The 26,731-nt window shown below is 47.2% G+C and overlaps 2 long non-coding RNA genes across 3 annotated transcripts in view; one reads left to right on the forward strand and one right to left on the reverse strand.

The window, feature by feature from the left end:
• LOC118355375 (uncharacterized) lies at window positions 1-14,360 on the reverse strand. 2 transcript variants are annotated; one of them, XR_004817720.2, is made up of 6 exons: window positions 13,095-14,360; window positions 8,458-8,713; window positions 4,823-5,009; window positions 4,469-4,585; window positions 4,177-4,317; window positions 1-1,260 (listed from the first exon to the last, which is right to left on the reverse strand). It is a non-coding gene; the product is annotated as an uncharacterized LOC118355375 (long non-coding RNA). The 2 variants fall into 2 exon arrangements; XR_007411696.1 differs by having other exon boundaries at window positions 4,177-4,585.
• Window positions 14,260-26,731, forward strand: part of LOC112648138 (uncharacterized) — a 14,570-nt gene continuing 2,098 nt past the window's right edge. The window contains exon 1 of the long non-coding RNA XR_003128794.3: window positions 14,260-14,694. This is a non-coding gene — a long non-coding RNA (uncharacterized LOC112648138). The remainder of the gene's footprint in view (window positions 14,695-26,731) is intronic.

Consider the following 26,731-nt stretch of genomic DNA (forward strand, 5'->3'; position numbering starts at 1 on the left):
CTCTCAGGAAACTCCTTTGGGTGATACTTCTGAATGAGGCTGAGGAGAAATCTCAAAGTCTGAGGTTCTCAGGAGAGAATATCCCAACTTTTTCTCTGATGGTTATGGGAGAAAAATCATCAAATGGAGATTCATTGGGTGTCCAATGGGCCCAGACTCAGTGCTGATTTAAATTCTCTTAAAGCCTTACTTTTCACAATAACTGTGCAATGTGGTGACGGAGACTCTGAATCTGAGTACTTTCTTTGCTTAAGCTTTCACAGTAAGTGATTGGGGAAGAAATAAGCCAGACCCCAAGAGTCGATGAAAGTTAAAGAGCTTTTCCTATTCAGAGCCTCCTTTGTATGGATGCCTGCAGAAAACACAGACTTGGGCTCCCATGACCTTTGCTAGGGCATTCTTGGAGTCAACGTGGTGGTCTGGAGAACTCTGGAGAGTGAGTAACTGGAGAGTCAACTTCTTAGGTAGGGGCTGGCTTTCAGAGGTGGTCATTATAGTGATGTAGAAACATGTGATAGGCTGAAGGGAAAATGCTTGTGAACTGAGAAGTACTGGAGAGCTATGGAGAGGAGGAGGAGAGGGAGGAGGGAGGCTGTCACAACCCTGAGGAGGAAGCTTCTTTCATTTTTTAGAGTGGGAAGATAGGACGGGTCCCCAAGCACACCCCTCCATCATGGCTGGTTGGGGACACAGCCTTGTTTCCTGGTAGCTGAGAGAGCCAGACCTTTGTTAACCCAGGAAAGAGGAGCAATCTGTTCTTGCCATGGTTACTTTCATTTATTCACTTGCTTGTTCATTCTGCACCTGTTTACTGCATGTCTACTATGTGACAGGTACTTGTCTATCTTCTTTGGTTTATGGTACCTTAATGTTTTCCTTTATCATCCCAAAGCTGGTAGCACCCATTCTTTTCTGGGTCTCCGGACTCATACATTAGAAGTTGTCTGATTATTTCTTGATGTAACAAGCTATCCTAAAACGTAATGACTTAGAGCAAATGTTTATTGTTATCACTCATAATTTTGTGAGTTTATTGTGCTCAGCCAGGCCGTTCTCATTTAGAGTCCCTTAGGAATTTGCAGTCAAGTGGCAGCTGGGCCTGGAGTCACCTGAAGGCTTGAATGAGCTACATCCACGAGGGCTCACTTCCAGGGCTGGCAGTACATGCCGTGGCCTGGGAGTGCACATGAGGCTGTTGACAGTAGAATCTACATGTGCCCTTTGTCGCAGACATCTCACAATACAGTGGAGGCAGGATTCCTGGGGAAGCATCCGGAGAGCAAGAGTTAAAAGACTCCTAAGCAGAAGCTGCAAGTCTTCTTAGGACTTAGCTCAGAAGTCCTGGAATATCAGTCCTGCTGTGTTATGTTGTCAAGGATTACTAAAGATAGCCTCTTTTCTAGGAGAGGGGACTAGACTCTGCCTCTTCCTGTGAGGCCCAGTATGATAATAAAGGGAGGACAGAATTGTTTGGGGCCACATCATGGAAGACTAACTACCACAATTTGCCTTCAGGTTCTAACAACTCACGTCCTTGCCGTATCTAGAGAACACTCTTTCTCTCTAGTGACTCTCCAAAATTTATCCCATTTCAGCATGAGCTCAATTTCTTTTTTTTTTCTTTAAAGATTTATTTATTCATTCATGAGAGAGAGAGAGAGAGGCAGAGACACAGGCAGAGGGAGAAGCAGGCTCCACTCAGGGAGCCCGATGTGGGACTCGATCCCAGGACCCCGGGATCATGCCCTGGGCCAGAGGCAGAAGCTCAACTGCTGAGCCACTCAGGTGTTCCTGAGCCACCCAGGTGTCCCATGAGCTCCATTTCTTATCTAAATCAGATCCCAGTGTAAATGAAGCTTCTCAACTGTTACCCGAGCCTAACCGATCTGGAGGAAGGGAGATACCCAACTCCAGCCTATTCTGGCCATCCCATCTCACCTAAACAGGGAAGAAAAAAACCCCTGAGAGATGCTTGTGAAACTCATAGTCCAGAGGCACAGACTCACTAAAAGACTGAAACCTAATTATAGGACTAGAGGACACTTTCCCTCCCCCCACACCTCACCACAATGTTACTAACGACCTATTTATAGCAGTTCCTTTTACCCAGTATTTCACATCTTGCTATTAAGAAAAAATTGCAAGGCATACTAAAAGGCAAAAAAAAAAATGCAATTTGAAGAGACAGAGCAAGTATCAGAACAACACATGACAGGGATGTTGGAATTATCAGACCAGGAACGCAAAACAGCTATGTCGAATATGCTAAGGTCTCTAATAGATGGTAGACAGCATGCAAGAACAGACGGGCAATGCAAGCAGAGAGATGGAGATCTTGAGAAAGAACCCAAGGAAACACTATAATACATGGGGCAGCTGGTTCAATCTCAGGGTTATGAGTTCAAGCCCCACGTTGGGAATAGAGATTACTTAAATAAATAAATAAACTTAAAAAAACCCACTGTAATTGAAATGAAGAATAATTGATGAGTTTATTAATAGACTGGACTGGGATCCCTGGTGGCTCAGTAGTTGAGCATCTGCCTTTGGCTTGATCCTGGTTTAGGGTCTGAGTCCCACATCAGGCTTCCTTCAAGGAGCCTGCTTCTCCCTCTGTCTGTGTCTCTGCCTCTCTCCCTGTCTTTCATGAATAAATCTTAAAAAAAAAAGTAGACTGGACATGACTGAAAAAAGACAAAAGAAGAGAATGAGGAGAATATCCAAAGATTGTGGGACAACTGCAAAAACATAAGCATCATGGGAATAACACAAGGAGAAGAAAGAGAGAAAGGAAGAGAAGAAATATTTGAAACAATAATGATTGGGAATTTTCCCAAGTTAATGCCAGACACCAAACCACAGATCCAGGAAACTCAGGGAATACCAAGCAGAGTAAATGCTATGAAACTCAACATCCAGATGTATCATTGTCAAACTACAGAAAGTCAAGGATAAAGAAAAAACTTTGAAAGGGGTCGAAGGAAAAAAACCACCTTAATGACAAGGTGGTTACATCTGACTTCTCAGAAACAACACAAACAAGAAGAGAAAGGAGTGAAATATTTAAAGTGGTGAGAGAAAAAAACACCATTGATTGAGAATCCTGTACCCTGCAAAATTATTCCTTAAAAGTGAAGGAGAAATAGACTTTCTTATACAAACAAAAGTTGAGGGGATTTGTTGCCAGTAGACCTTCCTTGCAAGAAAAGAAATGTTAAAAAAAGTTCTTTAGAGAGAAGGAAATGATATAGTTTAGAAACTTGGATCTGCCAAAGAAAGGAAGAGCAAAGGAGTACTAAGGTAAAATAAAAACTTTAATTTCTCTTATTCTTATTTGATCTAGTGCATAGTGGTTTCCTCAAAATAATAACAGCAGTAATGTATGTGATTATCTATGCTTTATGTGTATATATATACACATACATACACTTTTGTACACTTATTTGTAGGTGAAATCAATGACAGCAATGATACAAAGGACGAGAGGGAGGAATTAGGATTATTTTGTTATTATAAGGTATATTTGAATTAGTTGTCAGTCACACTTTGAAAGTAGATTTGATTAGTAGTTAATGCCTATTGCAAACTTTAGGGCAACTGCAAAAAAAGTAAACACAAAAGCATAACAGATATGCTAAGAAATGAAAGAAAATGGAATCGCACAAAGGCTCAATTCACGTGTGAAGAAAGTGAGTTTAGATACACACCTTATACCTGTCACAAGGATTCATAGACCGGAACGTAAAATGCAAAACCATCCAATCTCCTGAAGAGAACACAGGAGAAAACCTAGATGGCCTTGGGTTTGGCAACGATTTTTTTTTAGGTACAACACCGAAACACAGCCCATTACAAAAAAGATTTGATAACTGGACTTCATTAATATTGAAAATTTCTTCTCTAAAAAGGCAATGTTGAGAGAATGACATACATGCCACAGACTGGGAGAAGATATCTGCAAAAGCTGTGTCTGATCAATGACTCTGATCCAAAACATTCAAAGAACTCTTAAAACTGCGATAAACACAACAACCTGATTTGAAAATGGGCAAAAAATCTTAACAGACACCTCCCCAAAGAAGATACACAGATGGCAAGTAAGCACACGGGAAGATGCTCCACATCATGTGTCATCGGGGAAACGCAAAATGAAAACAATGAGATATCGCTACACACCTAATAGATTAGGGCGGCCAAAATCCGGAACGCTGAGAACGCCGAGTGCTGGCGAGGATGTGCAGCAAAGGGGACCGCTCCTTCCTTGCTGATGAGGATGAAACATGGTACAGTCACTTCGGAAGTCAGTCTGGCACTTTCCTGCAAAACTAAACACACTCTTACTGTATGATCCAGCCATCTTGCTTCTTGGTGCTTACCCAAAGGGGTTGAAAACCTGTGTCTACACAAAACCTATACCATGGTGTTTATCGCACATAATGGCCACAACTTGAAAGCAGCCAGGACATACTTCAGAAGGTGACTGGATGGTAAACAGTGGGTCCGTCCACCAATGGGACATTATGCAGTGCTGAGAAGCGGGCTGGCAAGCCACAGAAGGCCACGGGGAGACCTTAAACGCACACTCCTGAGTAAAAGAAGCCAATCGGAAAGGTTACAGGCTACATGATGCCAACATAGGACGTCTGGGAAGGCAAGATTGTAGACATTAAAACAGTAAACAGTTCCTTGGTTGCCCGGAGTTGCAGGCAAAGGCCAAACCCATGGGGCACGAGGGATTTTAAGGCAGGGAAGCTCTTCTGTATGATCCTATAATTGCGAATACTGGTCACACCGTACGTTTGTTAAGAGCCATAGAACATACCTAGAGTGAGTCCTTGTGTAAACTGCAGACTTGGGTGAGAGTGACGTGGCGATGTGTGTTCGGCGTTAGGATACGTGTCCCACTTCATGGGGCTGCTGCTGGTGGGAGAGGCTGGGGGGGCGTGGGGGAGACATGGGAACTCTGTACCTCCACTCCGTTTGGTTGTGAACTGCTCTAAAAAAATAGTCTTTCAAAAGAGAGAGAGAGAGAGAATAAAGAATTTAAGTCTCTTTTTAGTTCATTTTCCTCTTTTGCCTGTCTGTGATACCTTGTCCAACGCTGGCACTTGCAACCTGCAGCCAGGAAATCTCCTTGGTGGACCTACGTAGTTCTCCTTGCAGTGTCGTGGAAGCTCCCCAGTGTGGCTAACTTCCCAGCACTGCAGGGGAGCGCCCCCTGCCCATCTCTATGGTCCCCATCCCCAGTTGTCAGGCTTTCACCAGCACAGTCCTCTGAGCCCTTCTGGCTTCTGCCACTTCCCTTATCCCAAAGCCAATGCCTATTTGAGATTAAAATGTTAGATGAGGACAAGAACACAGCAGCACCCATCCTGGTGCCGGTGTCCCCTTCCCTCACCCCAGCAGCCGAGGGGACCACTCCCCCAAACACGGTCGCTCAAGCTGCTTCCCCGGCCACTGGCTCAGCTGGGTGCACATCCCTCTGGATTGCTCCCTGGGGTGCACTCTGACAGGCTGGGGTGCAGGGTGTGGGGCTGGACACTCAGGACTCACGTGGCTGCCAGGTGGCGGCAACCTGGGGGCGGGGGGGGGGCGGAGAGCAGAGTCCCCACCTGGTGTCTCCCGGCTGGGGTCTCTCAGGCATGACAGCTGCTTTCGGGAGAGGGAGGGTTCCAAGAGAGACGTCCCAGGAGGCTGAGGCTTGTTGGAACCTCAGCGTGGCTGTGGCGATCCCAGAGTATCATTCCCACCTCACTCTGTTGGCTGAGCAGGGTGGCTGAAGTTGCTCAGATTCAAGATCAGGAAAATTAGACCCCACCTCCCCATCTGAGCTATGGAGCGCATGTGTCAGAGGGCTGGAATTATCTGGGACCATTTTTAGAAATTACCTAACAGATTTATTTTTCTTCCTTTTTCTCTCCTCATGAAGTTCCATTTTCCCCCAAGTCCTGGCTGTGTGCAAATTCACACTGGGGTGTTCATGGCTGGCTGCTAGATTCATGTGGCCTGCTGCTGTATCCGTCGGGATGGACTGGTTTATACCATCTTTACAAACCACAACGCAATCCTGGGGGCTAATACCACAGAGGTCTCTCTTGTCTTGAATTCTTTTTTTTTTTTTCTTTCTTTCTTTCTTTCTTTCTTTCTTTCTTTCTTTCTTTCTTCCTTTCTTTTGTAGAGAGGGAGGGGCAGAGGGAGTGGGAGGGAGAGAATTTAAGCAGGCTCCACGCCCAGCCTGCAGCCCAATGTAGCGCTCCATCTCACAACCCTGCAAATCATGACCTGAGCTGAAACCAAGAGTTGGACACTTGACCGCCGGGCCACCCAGGCACCCCCCCACAGAGGTATTTCTCGCTCATTCAGGTGTCCATGATGTTGAGATCTTTCCCCTGGGGACCCAGGCAGCTAGACTTGACCCCCTCTGGAGCATTGCTGGTCACCATGGCCCAGGGGGTGGGTGGTGGGAGCATCTGGGACTGTGTGCCAGCTGGTCAGGCTTCCCACTGGAATGGGCGCACACCAGGTCCACTCGTACATCATCGTGCGCGGTGTGTCGCGCGGAGTCACACACCATGGGGACAGGCTGCACCATCCTACCACAGGCCTGGGTGGGAATAGATGGAGGATGGCACTGAGCAGCCTCGTGGGCAGTATTTCAACAGAGCCCAGAGCCTTCCACCCAGTGAACCTTCTCTCAAGGGGACAGTTCAGGCAGCAGTTCCGAGAAGGATAAGAGGAGCAACCCTGAGGCCCTGCTGATGCCCTCAGTCCTGTCTCGCAAGTGACCTCTGCGGCCACACCAAGGACCGCCCCTCGCAGCCCATGCACCCCCATCCTCCTGACTTGCGGTGGGCAGGCGCTCCCCTGTCACCCCCACGGGGGGTTTGCTCGCACACTCACGGACTTTGTCACTCTTCTGCTTCCTTTGAAGCAAGTCCTGACCTAGCTCAGAGCCTTGCCCCAGTGTGCGGCGGCTGCCCAGTCCTTGGTGGTGTCCGGGGCCACTGCAAGGGACCTGCGTGGGGCTGAGGACACGGGACCCTCTCGGTGAAGTAGTCTTCTCTCCCTCTCAGGGAGGATGCCAGGTCTCCTGTTTTGTCCAGAGTCCAATAGAGCTAGAGCCGCAATCAGCTTCTGCCACTGTTTGGCTGGGTGACTCTGACTTCCAGATTTTTCCAGGCCTGGTGTCCTCACCTGTAAAATGGGGATGGCAACACCCACCTGACAGCGCTGCTGCGGGGATGAAATGGTCCGAAGGACCACACCGCTTACCAGCTGTGTGACCTTGGGCAAGTTACGCAACCTCTCCGTGCTTCTGTGCTCCTGTCCTGGGTTGTCCCGTGGCTGCTGGGAGTGAACATGAAGAGCCGTGGACATAGCAAGTACCACCCACATGCTGGCTGTTCGCCCCGAGGTGGGTGACCAGGCTGACACCCCGAAGGCCTCCCGTCCGTGTGAGTCCTCTCCTCGCCTCCACTGTGCCCGCAGCTTCCACTCAAGGAGTCTGTTTTCTCTCAAAACCGCAGAATTCCGGGCAGCCCGCTTATCTACTTTGAATAGTTGCAAGTGGCCTTGCGTCACCTTCAGGCACCGGAAAACTAAAGTGACAGAGACACCTAGTGGGGCCTGGCGGCAAGTGCGTGAGCATGTCGGAGCCTGGGGCTGGCGACCCACGGCCGGATGTGGGGGCAGTGATGCAGCTGCGGCCTCTGTGCCCGGGGCCAGGCCAGGGCGGCCTTCACCGTCAGAGGCCCTGCTCCCCCGGAACACCAGGGCCGCAGCCTGCCACCCCACCTGCCCCACAGCGGCCCCAGGGTCGGGCGGTGAGGGGCCCCCGGAGAAGAGACCTCTGCGGAGCTGGCAGAAACAGTTGGATGCTGCACCTCTTTCACTGTCATTTTAAACAAGTCAAATTTCCAAAAAGATTTTATCTATTTACTAGAAAGAGAGAGAGAGAGAGAATGAGTAGAGGGGGGACAAGAGGGATGAGCAGACCCCCCCACCGAGCAGGGAGCCTGATGCAGGGCTTGACCCCTGGACCCCGGGGCCATGACCTGAGCCCAAGGCAGACGCCTCACCAACTGACCCCCCCGGGCGCCCCCTTGAACGAGTCATGGAGCATCTCCGAGCTTTAGCTTCCTGGTTTGCGAAAATGGAGTTAGTAATGCTCCCAGGGTCTCCGGAAGGGTGGTTTAAAACGATGTCTGTGGGGGCTCCCAGTTGGCCCAGGGCATGGCCTGGGATCGAGTCCTGCACTGGACTCCCTGCATGGAGCCTGCTTCTCCCTCTGCCTGTGCCTCTGCCTCTCTCTCTCTCTCTCTGGTTCTCTCATGGATAAATAAATAAAATCTTTAAAAAAGCATGACTGTAGCCAGTTGAGCACCATGCTGCATGCAGAGAGCACCAAGAGATGGTTAGGTGTTGTTACCACCATCGTCCTATGGTAGACGAATGTACCTGGAGTACTCGGGAGCACGTCTCCAGCACGGGACCAGGTGGAAGCCACCGTAGCTTAGAGCAGCCCAGAGGAGCCCTTCCCGAGTGGCTGCAGTGCTTAGGGATGCTTCACGGCGGGCACAGAATCTTCAGGAGCCTTTGGTGGCACTAACAAGACTGTCCTCCCACTGGCTGAAGCAGCTCTGAGGCTTGATGGACTCAGATAACTCAGAAAGACTTGATCCAGCAGCTTGATGATTTCACCAAAGACCAGTCTCTTCGTAAAAAAAAAAAAAAAAAAAAAATCATAGTGATATAAAACATACTAAAAGATTGAGAAAACAACAGTCATCTTAGGAAATGAAATAATAAATATAGTTGAGGCTTCCTGGCCCCTTCCAACTGCGTTTCCCTTCACACTCTACCCCGCAAAGAGAAAGACTATCCTAAATTTGGTGTTTATCCTTCTCATGCATGCATTTACATGATCACTATATACGTACGCATTCCTAAACAACATATGGTAGAAATGCATAGTTTGAAACTTCATATAAATATATCATAGTGTGTAGCCTTCTGAAACTTGTGTTTTTTCCCCACGTAATGGTAGATTTTTTGAGATGTTCTTGAGGACATGTGTAGAACTAGTTTATTTTTACTGCTTTATAATATTCCATCCTATGCATCTACCACAATAAATCATCCATTCTCCTCTTTCGAATTTCTTGTTATTAATAAACAAAACATGCAGGAATTGTATTTGAGATCTAGACGTAAGGGTGTGATTTGTCTTTTTATTTTAATTTGGTGTTTTTGTGCACACAGTAGTTTAAAATTTTTTCTTTAGGTGGTAGGATGGACAAATATTTTTGTTTACGATTTATGCTTTCAAACTTTTGCCCTTCTCTATCCCAAATTCATAAAGGTATTTTATATTTCATTTAAAAGTGAAAAGATACGGGTCTTTAACTCAACTGGATTTCATGTATGGTGTGAGGTTGGAATTTACTTTTATTTTTTCCATACCAGTAAGGAATAAGCCTGACATCCTATATAGACTCGGCCAGCTTTCCCTACTAGTTTACTATGCCACCTAGGTTGAAAAACAGGTGTTGTGCATGTCAGGACCTTTTCTGGGTCTTCTATTCTTCCCCATTGTTTTGTTTTCTTTTTAAAGATTTTATTTATTTTTTCATGAGCGACACACAGAGAGAGGCAGAGGCACAGGCAGAGGGAGAAGCAGGCTTCCTGCGGGAGTCCGATGCGGGACTTGATCTAAGGACCCCAGGATCACGCCCTGAGCCAGAGGCAGATGCTTAACCTGGAAGCCACCCGGGTGCCCCATGATTTTTTTCCGTTATTGCCTCAATACCACAGTGTCTTAGTTAATGTATACTATATTTTAATAGCTTTCAGATCATACCGTATTCATCTTCAAAATTGTCTTGTTACTATTGCCTCTTTGCTCTTTTTAATGAATTCCTTAGGAATTTCAGTTTGTTGAGTTCCATGAAAAACTACTGAAATTTGAAGGGAATTACATTGAATTTATAGAACTGACATATCTATATATTGTATTCCTTTTTTAAAAAAATTTGTTTATTAATGAGAGAGAGAGAGAGAGAGAGGCAGAGACACAGGCAGAGGGAGAGGGAGAAGCAGGCTCCATGCAGGGAGCCCAACGTGGGACTCGATCCCGGGTCTCCAGGATCATGCCATGGGCTGAAGTTGGTGCTAAACCGCTGAGCCACCCGGGCTGCCTGGCAACAACCTATTATGATACGGAAATGGTATGTAAGATCTCAGGCTTACACAAGTCTAGAAGATAGGAGCAGTTGCATGAGCAACTGAAGAAGAGCTCAGCCATCTTCGGTTATGTTGCATTGTTTGCTCTCCCTCAGGATACGACTAAGGCCTCATGGGGAGCTCCTTATAGTCCATGGAAGAGGAAGGAAAAAACTGAACCCAGCTCACTAATAGGTCTACAAACATTATAGCTCTGCTCCTGGATGATCCTGAACATCAGCAGCGAAGGAAAATCCTCCCAGTGGACAGGATTTTGAGCAGGACATTTGATTATACACTTTGGCGTGAGATATGGCCCTGTGGCAAATGATTTGGTCAGATGGTCAGGGACTTCGAAAGAACAGGATTGGAAAGAAAATCTGAGAAGGTTATTTGGAGAGGCCTCTCAGAATGGGCATAGATTGTGAACATGTTTGTCTCCCAGGTGATTGCTCACCTAAAAACATCCTTTGCAGAGGTGGCTTTCAATAATCAGGTAGACCAAATGGAATGTTCTATAAAAATCAGTCAACAACCTCTCTCCTCAGGTGCACATTGGGCTTGTGGAGAAAGTGGTCAAGGTGACAGGGATGGAAACTTAACATGGACCCAACAGTATGGATTTCTCCTTACCAAAGCTGACCTAGTTATGGTTGCTACCGAATGCTTTGCCAGCAGCCAAAACCGACACCAACCCCCAATACGATACCATATTCCCCCAGGAGACCAGACAGCCGCCCAATGGCAAATTACATTGGACCTCATTTATCATGGAATGGGGCAGGGATTTGTCCTCATTGGAAAAGATACATATTCTGGAAGCGTATTTGCCTTCCCTGCTTATGTGTGTCCGCCTGCCTCACTCTCTGTGGGCTCACAGAATGCCTTATCTGTTGTCAAGGCATTTTGATCCAGTAATGTATTTTCAGAAAAGAAAGTACAGCAATATATATATATGTGTGTGTGTGTATACACACACGCACACACACACACACTTTTTTTTTTAATAAAAAAAATTGGCTCATGAGATTGTGGAGGCTGAGAAGTCCCAAGATCTGCTATCAGCAAACTGCAGACCCAGGACAGCAAATGGCATAGTTGAGGCCATGTCCAAAGAACTGAGAACCGGGATCGTCGAAGGTGTGAGCTGTAGGCCAAAAGCAGCTCACGACCCAAGAAGGGCCAATGCTGCAGTTTAAATCTGAAGGCAGAAACTGAATTCTGCCCCAAGCCAACTCCAGAGGCAGGCAGAGATCCCTCTTACTCAGGCTTTTAGTTCTTTGTCTTCAGTTGATGGAACGAGGCCCACCTACACTGGGAAGGGCAATTTGCTTACTCAATCTACCGATTCACACGCTAGTCTCATCTAGAAACACCCTCACAGATACTCCTGTGTTTGACCAGATGTCTGGACACTTGGTGGCATGGTCAAGGCTACCCAGAACATTAACCGTCGTGTTCCTTATGTTCTCCCATCCAGATGCTCCCTCAGCCCTAGATCTTCAAGGCCTGCTCTCACGCAGGGCCCCTCAGGTCTGCTGGTACATATTACCCAGCTTTTGTAAGGTTTTAGGTGTGTGTGTTTGCTTAGCTCTGGGGTAGAGGAGACTGCATTTCCCTAGCCAGGCTGTAATGCAATCGGAATCACGATTGTTCGGGGGGTGGGCAATGCGGGGCAAGGGGCAGGCCTTGGGCAGGCTGCACTTCATCTTGTGAAGCGCCTGGTTCGGGTTATAGTTCCTCGTAGAGTCCGGGCAAGGGAGGGCTGCTGTCTTCTGGTCAGAGGAGAGGGCCCCTTATGCCAACGCAGAAGGTACAGGGGAATCGAGAGTCTCAGAGCCGTCAGGGGCACTTGCCCAAACATCACCATTCTGGGATGGGCGTTTGACTCCTTGCCTATCAGGAAAGGTCATCATTTTAGCAAATGGGACATTTCTGCGGCTCCTTTGCTGCTCGGTCACCATTATCACCAACCTGTGGGCCTCTGAGGGGTCCACCATCTGGCTGCAGGGTATGTGGGTCTCTGTAAACGGTGCCGTGGAGGCCTCTTGCTTTCACAGTGTGCCCCGAGTTGAAAGTAGGCCTAATGGAACCTGCTATTCACAGTGTTAATTCAAGGCTTACAAGGCCGTCACAGAAGCCAGTTGCCTCCACGATCCTTGTGACACAGGAGAGCTTGGTTCTGGTGTCACTGAGTCGAAGAATGAATCTCGCCGACACAGGAGCGTGAGTAAATGGATAGAAGTTTAAGAAGTAAAGATACACAGAAAGCTCTCAGGAGTGAGAGGGGTCCTGACAGGGTGGCCACTGAGGGCTTGCAGGGTTGGTGGTTTATTGGAAGCCTAATCGGGGAACCTAAATCCTTATAACTCTATCTATTGACACCACCATTGAGTAAGGACTGGTGGTAACATCTCTAATGGCTCACTTCTTTTTGGGGTCTGGTTATTCTTTGTTGGTCACACGTAGTCATTATAACAAGACACCCTCCCCACCCACACCTTAGGGCTGGGTGGGCTGGCTTGTTCTTTTACCTCTGGTTTCCTGACACCTCAGCATTTTGGGATTTTTGTGAGCCTGCCCCCAACCTAGCCCTTCCCAGCCCTGTTTGTCCCTAATGCACTTGTGGTCACCAATGCCCCACACCAGTCAAGCACTACAGCTGCCACACAGCTTGCTGCTCGGTTCAGCCGCAGCGCTGAGGTAACAGCAGGCCGGGGTCAGGGCCATTGCGTCCACCAGCAGCGCTCTGTCCCCTTAAGGGCTCAGCTCTACCATCCAATCCCTCTCTCTCTCTCTCACTCTTTAACCGCCGAGTCATTTATCCCCACCTGGTTTCATTTTATACAGAAAGGAGAACATTTCAACTATACCAGTTTTTCTCTTTTTCAACAGAACTCATTTCAGTCGGGTCCCAGGAACTCTTCCTTATTTTCAGATTCATGTTTTTAGCAGTACACGTGCACCTGTGACAGCCAAAACCAAGCGCTGGAGCTCCAGACAGTCACTCGTTTTCACTGGGACGCAGCAACACGCGACAAAACCCTGTGGCTCCTCCGGTCGTGTCCCCCTGTCCGAGCCCGGCCTGGTCCTGTTTGCACAAGCTTCTCTCGGCAGCTTCATTAGTGTCCCCTTGAGTCAGACCTTTGCTGTCTCCATAATCCACCCGGTGAACTTTGATTACTCTGTCAACTCTTGCAATGACTTGTCCTTGGACTCTAAAAACAACAGTTTCACCAGCTCTAATGCGTTTTCCTGGAAATGTGTTAGGTTCTCTCTCCCAGGGCCGCATCCAGTAGAACTTCATGAAACAGACTTGCACTGGGCAGGTCTGCACCTCTGCAGCGGACAGAGGGCTGAAGGACAAAGCCGTCTTCCTTTGCTTGAGGCCTGGCCTGGGAGCCTCAGCTTCCCCGCTCTCTGTCGGCCGCTCTCACGGTGAGCGGAGAGGTTCTGGAAAGAGCCTGGGGCAGGGGGAAGAGGCCAGGTGCCCTCTAGAGGAGGCCCTGCGGGTGGGCTGGCTGTGGGCTGCCAGGGATCCGCCCTTTGTCGTCAGATTGAAACTGGAGGTGACCCAGGGCCCAGGAAGCAAGCACGAAGGCGCTCTGGCTCCGGGGCTGCTGGTTTCCTGTTACTCTTCCTCAAGGTGGGGACATCCAGGGGGCTCAGCGGTTGAGAGCCTGCCTTTGGCCCAGGGCGTGATCCTGGAGTCCCGGGATCGAGTCCCACATCGGGCTCCCCGCAGGGAGCCTGCTTCTCCCTCTGCCTGTGTCTCTGCTTCTCTCTGTGCATCTCTCATGAATAAATAAAATCTTAAAAAAAAAAATCTCCCTGAAGGTAACTTCTTGGGCGGCTGGGCTGGGCGTGCCCTGTCCCTCCTGTTGGCAGCAGCTGTGGCTTTTCCAGGCGGCAGGAGGTTCAGGAGGTTCTGTTGGGAGCGAGTAGGGGCTTGGGGAGGAGAAGGGCTGAGCCTTCTTCCCAGCTCAAGGCTCAGTGGCTCAGCTCTGTCTCTGCAGCCACTTCTTCGTCCCAGAGCCACCAAGCTGGTGCCAGGAGGTTTCCTGTCCCAGCCCACCTCCCCCTGCCTTCCAGGCCGGGATCTGCAGGCCACGCTTCCCAGCATGCTCTCTCCTCCACCTGCTGCCTGTCCGCAGCGATTTCTGAGACTGGCTTCCCCAGGGCCCCTCCCTCCACCCGAGCTTTCTCTTTCACTTGCTCCCAGCGCGCCTGCCACCTGCCCTGCTGGGTTTGCCTTCTGTTTCCAGTAATTCTCTTCAAAGCCACGCTCCTTCCTGCTGAAATGAAGTGTTTGCCGCCTTTCTGAGATGCCCACCCACCCCCTTGCTCCGTCCTTACCCACTTTGCAGCGCCCTACAGGTGCCAGCTTGGGGACGTCTCTTCCCCAGGAGGGACACTCTCCCACCTGCCACCCTGGCATCTGCTCCGAAGGGCGTCTGTCTTCCTCTCACGGGGGTGAGTCTTTTGGGGGAGTGGGGAGCGGATTTTTTAAAAAGATTTTATCTATTTATTCATGAGAGAGAGAGAGAGAGAGAGGCAGAGGCACAGGCAGAGGGAGGAGCAGGCTCCATGCAGGGAGCCCGACATGAGACTCAATTCCAGGACTCCAGGATCACGCCCTGGGTTGAAGGCAGGCACTCAACCGCTGAGCCACCCAGGGATCCCCGGGGAGCGGATTTTCATGTTCGTGGCCATGACCCGTGATGGCTGCTTTGATCCAAGTTTGGTCCAAGAGGTTATGTGTGGGCTTTTTGTTTTGTTCTGGTTTTGGTGGGGGGCATCCTCTCTGGCCCGCCTGGCTGTCAGGAGGCATCACAGGGACATTAAAATATGAAACATGTGACCCTTGAGTTGTGTTTTTAGTTACTTGACCTTCTTTCTAGTTTTCTAATATATTTAAAGTTATGCATTGTCCGCTAAGTTCCATTTTCATTGAAGCCCACAGATATGATATGTAGGGCTCTCGTGTCATTTGTTTTTAAGGATTGGGTCGTTTTAGTGTGGGTTTCTTTTTTTCTTGAACCCACAATTTTGTCTGCCAGCTAGTGGACACAGCAGGTGCCTGGGATGTGGCTGGGAGCTCACCGTGGAACACTTGGAAGGGCTGCTGTGCGTCCTCGCGGGTTTGTGGGCGACTGAGGAGCAAGGAAGGGGATACTTGGGGAAGATTATTTAATAACATGGGGGTGGGGGGCTGAGCAGGAGAGGTGACTGGGAGACAGGAAAGGAAGACTCGGATGCAGTGACCCAGGGAAGGGTGACTCCAGCTGCGGGACCCTGTGTGCTGGATTCAGCTCCCATTGCCCTCCCAGGGCCACCCCTGTCTCCCCCACCGTGTGTCCCATTCAGAGTCCCACTGCGGCCCCAGCCATTCTTCCTCGATTCCCAACACCTGAATGACCTGGGTGCCATCGTGTGGCTTGGCCCGCAGCACAGGTAGCCACCATCCATGCTAGTAAACCTTATAATTCCAGACTGTTCTACCTGGATTCTAGTTGACAGGCTGGCACAGCTAGAGATGCCGGGAACTGTCCTGGAGATCAAATATCCTAGAGGTTGTCAACCAGGCTTAACAAATAAACTATTTTGTTTGAAAGAAATCTCTGGGAAGTCTTCCATGTGAAATAGGGAAAAGGAGAATAGTGGATTCCCTCGGGAGCTCCCATTTTCTTAATTGAGGGGAAATTTTCGTGACTGTTGTGGAATCAACAAAATGCCTCACTGAAGCCCCAAGTTCCCTGGAACAGTCTGGAAACCACGGATCTCTCTAAACTCCTCACTTTGCAGATGAGGAAATGGAATCCGAGGAAGTGAGAGGAATGCACCCCAAGGCGCACCCAGAGCGGAAGGCCTGAGGGGGAGTTCTGGTCCCTTGGCACCTAGAACACTACCCTTTCTCTCACAGGGCCCTGCCCCCTGGACCTTACCAGGAAGGTCCTTGCCCGTTGTTTAAGGAAGTGCTTCTCAAGGGCTTTCAAGATGCTCTTTAAAAAGTAGGTTACAGTGCTCAAGTCACGTTGGAAACCCAGCCTCTACCTCCCTACGGCTGACTCTCAGAGCAAGTCAGTGTGCTTAAGGCTTGGAGAAGGCCTGCAATGTAGAAAACTGCTTATCTTTGCTTAATCCAGATCTTCCTACGCTTTAAAATCTACTTTTTCTAGGTCTACTTATATTCTGCTTTGAAAATCAGGAAAGGTTTCTCTCAAGGAATGAATCTCTATGGAGGGGAGTGGAGTGGGGTGGAAAGGACGTAGGCATTATCCCAGCAGGTGCAAGATTTCAGATGTCCTCACCTGCACTGGTTCCTTCGCCAAGGAGGTAGTGAGCCAGCCTCTCTGGTCAGTGCAGGGGTGAGACAGGACGGGCACAGTAGAGGAGAAAACCGCGTGGCCCATGGCGGATGGTGCAGACGTCAGGGGGCCGAGAAGCCCGCAGCAGCCTGGATGTGGCCTGTCATCTGGAACCAGGAGGGACTTCCTGACTTATTCTTTCATCGTTTTGCCTCCTTCCTCTTATCTGAGTCCACTTCTGAATCCTCTGGTTTTCCTGGTTGGTATGTTTGCTCCTCCCCATGCCTGCCAACCCCTCTCCTCACCTCCCTCATCTACCTCTGGGCAGAGTCCCTCTGACTCATACTCTGCCCTGGGCTGCACACACACCAACCTGGTCTTCCTTAAGTGTATGTGTGAGTGTGAGTGTGACTACCCAGATCTTTCACAGGAGAGGGTTCCCACATTCCATCCACTTCATCTTTCCCCATCTTTCTCCCATCTTAACCCCATCATCTTTCCCCCATCTTTTCTCCATCACCTTCCCTCATCATCTTTCCCTCATCAATCATCTTCCCCCATCATCTTTCCCCCTCATCTTTCCCCATCATCTTCCTGCATCTTTCCTCCATCCTTCCCCCATCTTTCCTTCATCTCCCCCCACCCCCACTCCAAATCTAGGAATCCGCAGACCTGATTACACTCACATCCACCAGAGGGTGCAGCAATTACGGAAGTTGAAAGAATACAAGAATTTACTAGAGTTTGTTGCTGGCTCACATAGCCGTGGAAACAGGCAATATTTATTTATTTATTTATTTATTTATTTATTTATTTATTTATTTATTATTTATTGACAACATTTAAATCTAAGAAGTGCAGAGTGGAATATGATAGCTTTGGTCATCGTGGGTGACCTCTTCATCACCTTTGTTCAAAATATAGTCAAATTTTGTTATAACGAGACTCAGGGTCGCACGATTTCGGTCATGCCTGCCTCATGCCATCTCTTCAAATGTGTTCAGGCAAAGAGTGTTCAGGAAAGGCTTTCAGAAATGTACATTCTAATGGGGGTTTCCTTATAGTGATAGGATGGCCATCTGCCCACAGCACAAAGCAGAGCTAGGGAAAACAGGATGTGCATGAGGACTGTTCTAGACGAGGCTCCTGAAGATGGGGCTCTGCCCTGGCTCCGATGTTACTTACCGTGCAACTCCATGGCTTAGTAATAACGAGAGTGAGGGTTCACGGAGCACCTACTGTGCCAGCAAACATGCCTGGCGTGTGATGAATGTTATCTCTTATCCTTGTGATAAACTCACAGGCGTTTTCATTTAACAGATACAAACATTGATGCACAGTGATGTTAAATGATGTGCCCAGAGCTACACAGCCTGTGAGAGGTTGAACCACAAATCAGTCTCTAGGTGTGCTGAACTACAGGCTTTTCTGTTACATGTGTTTTTCTTATCATTTGATGTTTCGGTCTCTGTCCATTTTTCATAATAGCATTCACACCCATCTCCCTGTTGCATTCAAGTAAGGCTACCTGTTGTAACAAATAATCCCAAACTCTCAGTGGCTCAACAAGATAGAAAGCTGCACTGCTCGTGTCCAAGTCTGTCAGAGGTCTTTACCCAGATGAAAGATGACGGCAACCGACACAGGTGCCTTCCACCTGGAAGGAAGAGGCTGGAAGTGAGAGATTTCATTTGGGGGGTGTAGCTGAATAAGGAACGTGATGGTCCATTGAAAAGCCTGCCCTGTGGCCTGGACTGAGGAACAGGGGGAAGGAGACTGGGGGGGAGAGGCTTCACTGGTCTTCCTGAAGTCACATGACCCTCACTCTCTGACTCACACATTTCCAGCATTCATTCATTCATTCTCCAACAAATTGTTCAATGCCTTTAGTACTGTGCCACATGCTGGTATGTGTGTGTGTGTGTGTGTGTGTGTGTGTGTGTGTAATGTTTTACCCTGGAAAAAATCCTCTTTTGGAACCGGTGTCAATGTGAGGAAGGACAAGTTGCCACCAGCTCCAAAGTGGAAGCAGTCTAATGTAAGTGACCTGCCCCATGCAGCTTCCTGGTCTCTATGGTGAATGACATCACTTCAAGGACTCAGCATGGGTCTTTCTGCTGGCAGGTTGGACAGTCAGCAATCACAAATAAGTCAGCCTTGGGAAAAGGAAGCCCCTGTTTTTGGACTTTTGTGATGACCTACATCCTTGTCACTTTGACCCCTCTGTTCACAGATGCATTGAACAAATATTGAGGTAGCTGAGGACAGAGGTTGAGTGACAGGCTGAGGATAGGCCATCTTGTCCAGCTGCTGGCTGACTGCCCCAGGTGAGCAGATGTTCTTCAGCACCAATATGAGACCCAAAGATGAATTCATGTGCTCAGGTACCCATGTCCACTGGTCCATCCACATGTCTCTTCCCCAGATTTCCTTGTCTCTGACCCTCTACTCTGTTTCCTCTAGGCCCTTGATAGCTGGCCAAATCATCCAAATACTGCAAAGAAGGCAGTGCACATCTATGACTCAGGCCACCACTCCCTCCACTCAAGTGGAGGACCAAGTGTGCTGGGTCCAGCTTGGTTCACTGGAAGAATCACCTTTGACCATCACCTTTAAGGACCCCTCTTGATTCGGGAATGATGCAGCAGCAATCCTGTTCTGTGATCCAAGACCGAGTCCAGTGAGGCAGAGGGCACCTCAGAGGAGGCTTTAGGCATGGATTGAGGGAGAGTCAGTGGTGCAGCAGAAATAAGGAAAATGAGAGTCCAGGTAGCTGTTTATATGGTTTACTTAATCTTTCTGGCTCTGTCAAAGGCTACATCCCAATATACCACTCCCATCGCATGATGGATTGCTGGTGTCTATGTCCAAACTTACATCTTTGTAGGTTAGATAACAACCCAGCCCCACCGGGAAATCAGATCGCATAAGAATGGGGTGTCTGGTGGTTGACTGGACCCACTCAGGGTCCAGTATTATGCCAGGAGCTGCCTTTCAAACAGTACACCTCTCCAGCATAGTGCATGGCCTTGTTCTAGAATCTGTGGGCTCTGTGCTGTGATCTTTCTCTTGAGGACTGTACATTCTTATCCAGCAGAGATATACCTAAAGCACCTTTTGATCTGTTGGTCACATGGCCCAAGGAACAGACTACTTGGAACCACAACTTGAACTTGTTTTGAATGGTCAAAACTGGTGGTTTTCTGAGCTATCAGAGAAATGGAACAGACGTTTAGACTGCGTTGCCTTCAAAATCCAAAGAAACTCCCAGGCATTATGTCTCTATCCTAGTGCCATAAGGTGCAAGGGGCAAAGATACTTGTTCTCTACCTTCAGGGGGATGTCCCCACATATCCCAGATAAGTGGAACACTATAGAACTCGCCAGTGTGGCATGTTCCTGCATCTTTATGGAGTTGGTCTCTCGCTTTCTTCCCGATGCACGTGTCTCAGTGCGCTTGGGATGCTGTCCAGTTCCTATTTGCCAGTTCCAAATGGCACGATGTCACCAGCACAGTGGATCAGCATGATGTTCTGCTGTGTCATGACAGAGACCAAGAGGGTTGACACAGCCCCGAGGCATGACAGTGAGTGTGTGCTGTTGTTCCTGCTAATGAAAGATAAACTCTGTTTGACTCTCGCTGCTGATAGATTGTCAGGCACTGTGTTGATCTGCCCCAGTAAAGATCCGTATTCAGACCAGCAGCTGAAAATGGAGTTAATCTTACGTAGTCCATTGTTGTGGGTGAATTGGATGAGACTACAATACACCTTTCTCATCTTTCAAATCTTTGGTGGTGACGCTAATCTCTATAATTCTTCCAGAAATGTCATACTGCCTCTGATTCATCTTGGAGGCTGCTGTGGGGAAATTTCAGGGTGTCCCCTTGGTCCTTCCTACCATAACGACCCCTACTCCACGAATCAGGCCAAGCTGTGAGGGGTCTGCCGGTGGTAACCATATGCTAAGCCTACCTGTCTTAACTATGTACTTGGGAACTGGACGAATAACCACAGGGTGGATTTGCAGCTGCACTGGGTCTTCCATGAGGCTGACTTTGGTCATTGGCCAGGACTTGGGGTCCTGGAATTCCCTCCCCAATGGGGTTCATGTCTGTGTCCTGGAATTCCCTCCCCAATGGGGTCTGTGCCTGTGAATTGGCCAAGAGGTGTGGGCCACCATTTTTCTTTCCATGGTTAACATCCTTCTATTTGGCAAATCTAAGTGTTTTTCTGAGTGTGTAAATACAACAACTTTCTGATGACCGTCCATTGACCTCACCCCAGGACACCATAATCTATGAATTACTGCCATAGATCCTTATGGATCAGGAAACTCTCACTGCCACTCCTTAGCATCCTTAATATTCACTTCCATTATCTTCCCTAGTTCTCACTAGCTTTGTAATTTCTTATCTATCTGGACTATCCCTCCCCGAAACAGGGATTTTGCTCCTCCATCTACTCTTGCTGAGACCTGACTTTGGCTGTCAGTCTGAAGACAATGAAGGTTGGTGGACGTTAGCTTGTATTCAGGAGGACAAGCATCATCTTGTGAAGAAACTGCTTCAGGTGAAAGCACTGCGTATTCTCCAGGCAAGTGGAGGCTAGCTTCTCTGGTGAAGGTGAAAGTGAAGGTGAAGGTGCTGCCTCTTGGGGAAGGATGGCAGAAGGGAATTTGGAGTTTTGAGATGTTCGAGTTCCTTCACTCAAATGACTCCATCCCAGGACTCAGAGTCCTCCACTTTCCCTACTAGGGCCCTGACTTGACATAGAGTATTTGCTGAGGTTCTGCGTTTCATCTCCATGGCAGCTCTGCACAGCCTAGAATCGGATCCTTGCCCAAACTTTCAGCACAATCTTTCCCAAGGCTGCAGGAAATAAAGATTTCCTTTCATACTGCTTTAGGAGGCATCTGGATGTTAGATCATGCCTTAAATTGGCTTCCCTGAGCTGTTATTTACTTAAATATCTTTAATGTTGTAGTAAGTATCTCCCCTAACCCACAATCCTCATCATAACATATGTTTCTATGTTGATTGAATGTCATGACCCCTTGGGCTCCCAGGGCGTTGACCTCCCTCTGTCTATATTCAATCTCCATTAACGACAATGAAAGTTGGAGAAATCATGAGTCTACCACATGCCAAGGGATTATTAGCCTTCCATGTGCCCCTAACAGTGGAGTACCTATTCCTCTCAGACAGGTGGCCTGTTCTTATCCCTAATTCCATCTTGAAGACTGTTTTAGAACCATTCTTGGACAATTGTTTTAGCCGTGTCTTCTAGAAAGCAGGACTTTAGCCAAGAATTAAAGTGCTGATGTTATATTTGCAAAGTGCAAGACCTTTGAGATGAGAGTGAAGAAGAAGGGAAAGTGAGTCAAAGGAACATGGGAAGCGATGCCATACGTTACCACGCTGGCCATTGCTTGGCAACTAGCCACAAAAAGACACGCAACTCAATTGGCATATGCACATTCACACTGCACCTCAGATTTTCCCCAAAAGGATTTTAAGGAGAGACTAGTCCTCAGAGTAGCTCGCAGAAGGGGGAAATGAGGAGAAATTTATCATCCTATCCCCCTTCCATTTCCTAGCGGATGCTAACCCCCTGTTACATTATCTGCCTCCATGGCAGCTGCTTAGAGGGCCACACCCCATGCTCTGACTGTGGCATTTTATCCAAGCCTAGAAATGGAGGCCACCTCAGTGTGGTACGTGGTACCATTTGGCCATGCAGTCTGGGGCCTCGCCTGGGTTCCTATCCCCTTGGAGAAATTGTTAAAAGCAGTGGCAGTAACATGGTTCAGGAGATAAGCAGAACCTTGGGAAGGAAGTCAGGAAAATAATCCAGAGAGGCACAGGGTCTATGTCAGATACACTGTGCTTCAGGAAAACAGGGACAAACCAGGTGCATGGTACTCCATCATTCTTACCTTGGGGACAATTTAGTCAGATATAATTTTGTTACTTTCAAGGGCTCTACACATTATAAATTAAAGCGTAAGTGTGTGAACGTTGTCCATGAAAGCACCCAGGTGTGCCTGGTTTCATGCAATAGCTCTGCCCCTGAGAGAAAGGAAGGAAGAACTCCATGTTTCGGGGAGTCTGGTGGATGACTCTTCTGTGAGGCATGAATTCCTTTGTTAATGAGAACAATCATGTTCTAATTAGCGGTGGGAAGAGTTCAGTTTCAGCAAAATAGATTTTCTTAACAGTTCACGTTGTCCAATGTTGTATCTTAAACTCAAAAACCTAGTTTATTGTTTACCCAGGCGGGACTGAATTTTTATTCACTAAAGATAAAGCCCGTGGCCTCCACATATTGTATGTTCTTAAGTGAAGTTGAAAGGCTTGAATTTTTCTCATGAGATGGCACTTGGCTGGTAGCTGTGGACTGGGCTTTCTGGAGCCAGGACAGTGACAGATGCCAGTGAAGGAAAACCAGTGTGAAGCTGTCACCAATTTTTGATGACCTTAGGACATGCCAATGACAAGATAATGATCAATTATGCTGATGTTGCTCAATAGTACCAACCTTTTAGGGTTTATATAGGGAAGATAATCATTGTAGTGACAGGTTCACATTTCCACAGTAGAAAACTAATACTTTTCCCTGTGCAAATATTGAGCTGATTTCTCCCTCTTCCATAGGTTCATTTCTTCACAGAGGAAGTTATACCATGAGATCTGATTGACAATCATGGGTGAACAGTATGAGGTCAACCTTAAATCCTCTCAGAGCCATGGTGCTTTAATAGAGTCACATAGAGCTCTGAGCACCTGCTAGCACACTAAGGTCCATTTCAGAGTTGAGGCCCAATTCTACCTACAATTGAAGGCATGCAAGGAGCCCAATTTTCTGCCCTGGCTGTACCTTATCAAGGAGTTTTCTATCTTCCTTGTGTTTACTCTGCCTAGATCTATGGCTTCCTGACTCTCACCTGCTAGATCTGGGAATCCGTCCTAGTGGCTCTCAAACTCCACTCTGAATCAAAACAATCTCAGGAGCATAAAAAAATATATACAGATACCTAGGATTATATCCTCACTGGATCAGAATCTCTAGGGAGGGAGCTTGTACGTCGTCTGTACTTTTGAGAACTCCTTATGTAATTCTAATGCTGCAGGATGTTTATTAGGCTATAGTTAGGAATGGCCTTTTTTTACCTGGGCTGATCCTTTGCAGGTACTTTCTGGATTTGATTTTTGAGGCCACTCCTGGATCCCTCCTTGGTGAATGTGGGATACTCATGGGTTTAATAGAGAAAGGAGCATTTATCCACCCATTCGGCTATGTATGTATGTATGTGTGTATGTATGTATTTATGTATCTATCCATCCTTCCATCTACCGAAATAATGTTTATTTATTTTTGAAGGGGGATGATTGTAACCCAGATAGTTCCTTGAGCCTTCCACTGGTGGGACTCTATCAGTTACTGAGTCTCTGTAAGTCTGTGATTTCCTTGGAGGTGGAGACCACATCTCTCCACATGGTTGTATCTCAACTAACTACTTAGTGTCAGAATTGTGGAAAGTGCTTGAAATTTTTTATTATTGAAATGGAATGAAAATAGAGTTACAAACTCATGTTCACTATCTGTTCCAGCATACAAACAACACAGAAGTACTGGACATCTTCCAAAGACCCATTGCTTATAGGCATGAGCATTCAGTAAGCTTTAATCTGTTAATGTGACATCTGAAAGTCAGGGTAGGTCACAATGGATTCTTGGGAGACACTGTAATGGTAGATGTTAACAGGAGGAATCATTGGGAGTGGAAACCTTAATTGAGGTAGACTGGGATATATTTTATCTTAGAAGGACAGCCTTTCCTCTTTTATAGCAGTTATGCTCTGCCTTAATGCTGCAGAATTTTGGAATGATGAAAGCCTGAACAGCCCTGCTATGCTGCATGAGCGTGATCTGGCTTTCTGATTGAGGATGGAGGGCAGAGGACAGGGTGTGGTCTGATTTGGAGGGTGCGGGAGAGGGCCCTACAGAAATGCAAGATGCTCTACATCTGTGTACTTCATCTGTTAGAGCCCTTAGCATATTAATCACAGTTGTTTTAAATGTACTAGTCTCATAATTCCAATATCTCTGCCATATCTGAGTCTGGTAAATGTAAGCAGAAAGATGGAAATTCTAAGAAAGAATAAAAAGTAAATGCTAGAGATAAAAAACACTGTGACATAAATGAATGATGCCTTTAATCGTCTCAATAGTAGACTGCACATGGCCAAGGAAAGAATCTATGAGCTTGAGTTGCTTGTCAATAGCAACTTCCAAAACAGAAGAGCAAATAGAAAAAAAGACTGAAAAAAAGGGGGGCACCTAGGTGGCACAGTCGATTAAGCATCTGACTCTTGGTTTTGGCTCAGGTTATGGTCTCAGGGTTGTGAGATCGAGTCCCATGTCATGCTTCACGCTCAGCCTGGCATCTGCTTCAGATTCTTTCCTTCTGCCTCTGCCCCTTCCCCCCTCTCTAAAATAAATAAAAATAAATCTTAAAAAAAAAAGAATATCCCAGAACTGTGAGACAACTTTAAAAGTAGTAATATACGTATAATAGGATTACCAGAAAGATAAGAATGAAAGAAAGAGACAGGAGCAATATTTGAAGCAATAATGACCAAGAATTTCCCCAAATCATTTTTGGACACCAAATCACATATCCAGGAATCTTAGAAAACACCATCCATATAAATGCCAAAAATGAAACAAAACAAAACAAACTACACCTAAACCTAGGCATATAATATTCAGACTATTGAAAATCAAAGAGAAAGAAAAAAAAAAAAGAATCTTGAAAGAAAGAAGCTGGGTAGAGGGGAACACCCTACCTATAGAGGAGTGAACATAAAAATTACTTAAACTTTCCAGAGACCATTGCTCAAGATGCAGAGCAACAGGAACTCTCATTCATTGCTTGTGGGATGTAGATGGTATGGCCACTGAGGAAGACCATTTGGTAGGTTTCTCACAAAACTAAACATACTCTTACCATATGATCCAGCAACAGCATTCCTTGGTATTTACCCAAAAGAGTTGATGACTGTGTTCACACAAACACTTGCACACAGATGTTTATGGCAATTTAATTCATAACTGCTGAAACTTAGAAGTGACCACAAGGTTCTTTAGTCGGTGGATGGACAAACTGTGGCCCACAGACAATGGAATATTATTCAGCCCTAAAAATAAATGAGCTCATCAAGTCATGAAAAGACATGAAGGAACCGGAAATGCATATGGCTACATACTGTATGATTCTAATTGTAGGACATTTTGGAAAATCCAAAACTATGGAAATAGTTAGAAAGATCGGTTGCCAAGGGTTGGGGGGGTGGGGGAGAGAGGAATGAAGAGGTGAAACACGGGGGAGTTTTAGGGCAGTAAAACTATTGTGTATGGTACTAAATGGTAGTCTCCACATACTATCATACATTTGTTCAAACCCATAGGATGTGCAGCACCAAGAGTGAACCCTAATGTGAACTATGGACTTTGGGTGATAGTGACACGTCATTGCAGGTTCATTAGCTGTGACGGATGCTCCCCTGTGGCGAGGGGTTGTTGATACCGGGGGAGGCTGTGCAGAGTGGGAACAGCAGGTCTATGGAACTCTCTACTTTCTGCTTGCTTTTGCTGTGAACTTAAATTGCTCTAAAAAAAAAAAAAGAAAGCATTTTGAAAAGAAAAGAAATAATCTGGGATTTTCACATCATCAATTATCCTCAGCAAATGTAAAAAAAATTAAAAAAAAAAAAAACAACCAAAAAACCTCATGCTTCATGCTTGGTCCTCTCACTGCCAGGTCTTGGTGAGCCCCAATTGAGCGGCACCTTAATTATATGGTAGTTGTCATTTTATTGCATTGATTTGTAGAACATTTGAAGTCCTTGTCGCAGGTTGCCTCCAGGGAAGTTCTCTGAAAGTTCTGGCCCTGAGGGATCAAAGTATAAAGGTTCTCTCATTCTCTGTCCTCTCTTACTGCCCTTCACTTACTGAACTTAACACACATAGTAGGATAAAGAAAGGGGGGGAGGGAGGGAGCGAGGGAGGGAGGAAGGAAAGAAGGAAGGAAGGAAGGAAAAACTAAATCAGATTACCTCTGCCACAGCACCAGCCATGGGTGTGAAGAACCTTCTTTCGTTAAGATTTGCCTCCCAAGGGATCCCTGGGTGGCGCAGT

The sequence above is a fragment of the Canis lupus genome, chromosome 7 (genome assembly GCF_003254725.2).
Source record: "Canis lupus dingo isolate Sandy chromosome 7, ASM325472v2, whole genome shotgun sequence".
NCBI lineage: Eukaryota > Metazoa > Chordata > Mammalia > Carnivora > Canidae > Canis > Canis lupus.